Genomic DNA, 1928 nt, shown 5'->3' on the forward strand with positions numbered 1-1928 from the left:
CTCGAAATGACTTTTAATCCTGAAATCTGACACCGCCCCTTTCATGCAACCTGGCCAATGACACATCGCAGTCCCGTTTTGGTATTTGCAGCTATGTTTTGCTTGAATTTTGTCCTACAATCTCACCAGGAGCTGACCGCGCCTATTTTTCCGGAGCGAAATCTTGAAGCTGTCAGTTGAAATGCTCTTTACATGTGAAAGGTTAAGGCCAAGTTTGCATGCGGCTTGCATGAACCAATTGTCACATTTGGCAAATTATTTTAAGATAAACTATTTGACTTCTAATCTCAACATTTGAAGGTCGAATCCGATCCAAGTAGTTCTATGGTAGACGGAACATTTTTCACAGGGTGGAAATGAGGTCGAGAGTCAGGAGAGTTTATTGTCATGTGTACCAGATAGGACAATGACATTCTTGCATTGCTGCAGCACAACAGGATATTGTAGTCATATGTTGTGTTTAATAGCCTGATGGCTGTGGGGAAGTAGTTATTCCTGAATCTGGATGTTGCAGATTTCAGGCTCTTGTACCTTCTACCTGATGGCAGCGGAGAGATGAATGTGTGGCCAGGATGGTGTGGGTCCTTGATGATACTGACAGCCTTTTTGAGGCAGCGACTCGATGGTAGGGAGGTCAGAACCGATGATGGACTGGGCAATGGTTACAACTTTTTGCAGCCTTTTCCGCTCCTGGACGCTCAGGTTGCCGAACCAAGCCACGATACAACTGGTCAGCATGCTCTCTATTGTGCACTTGTAGAAGTTCGAGAGAGTCCTCCTTGACATACCGACTCTCCGTAATCTTCTCGGGAAGTAGAGGCGCTGATGTGCTTTCTTTATGATTGCATCAGTGTTCTGGGACCAGGAGAAATCTTCGGAAATATGCACGCCCAGGAATTTGAAGTTCTTGACCTTTTCCACCATCAACCCGTTGATATAAACGGGACTGTGGGACCCCATCCTACCCCTTCCGAAGTCCACAATCAGTTCCTTGGTTTTGCTGGTGTTCAGAGCCAAGTTATTGAGCCGGCACCATTTGGTCAATCGATCAATCTCACTTTGTTACTCCGACTCATCCCAATCAGTGATATGTCCCGTAACAGTGGTGTCGTCGGTGAACTTTATGATGGAGTTCGCACGATATCCGGCTACGCAGTCATGAGTATAGAGTGAGTACAGCAGGGGGCTGAGCACGCAGCCTTGAGGTGCTCCCATGCTGATTGTTATCGAGGATGACACATTTCCACCAATCTGGACAGTCTGTGGTCTGTGAATGAGGAAGTCAAGGATCCAATTGCAGAGGGATGCGCAGAGACCCGGTTCTGCGAGTTTGGTCACCAGCTTGGAGGGGATGATTGTATTAAATGCCGAGCTGTAGTCAATGAATAACAGCCTGACATATGAGATTTTGTTGTCCAAGTGGTCCAGAGCGGAGTGGAGAGCCAGTGAGATCGCATCCACCGTTGATCTGTTGTGGCGGTAAGCGAACTGCAGAGGGTCGAGGTTCTTGTCAAGGTAGGAGTTAATATGCCCCATGATCAGCCTCTCAAAGCACTTCATCACCACAGACGTTAGTGCCACTGGTCGATAGTCATTGAGGCACGTCACCTTGCTTTTCTTGGGCACCGGTATAATTGATGCCCTTTTAAAACAGGTGGGAACCTCAGACCTCATAAGTGAGAGGTTGAAAATGTCTGTAAAAACTCCAGCCAGTTGGTCTGCACAGGTTTTTAAAACACGCCCGGGTTACCATCAAGTCCAGGCGCTTTCCGAGGGTTCACCCCTCTGAAGAATCTTCTGACGTCGGCTTCTGTGACTGTGACCGTAATGCCTTCACGGCGAATGGGGGCTCGGGAAGGCACATCAGTGTTCTCCCTATCAAAGCGTGCGTAAAACGCATTGAGCTCGTCAGGGAGTGATGCTTCACT

The sequence above is a fragment of the Amblyraja radiata genome, chromosome 10 (assembly GCF_010909765.2).
Source record: "Amblyraja radiata isolate CabotCenter1 chromosome 10, sAmbRad1.1.pri, whole genome shotgun sequence".
Classification (NCBI taxonomy): Eukaryota; Metazoa; Chordata; class Chondrichthyes; order Rajiformes; family Rajidae; genus Amblyraja; species Amblyraja radiata.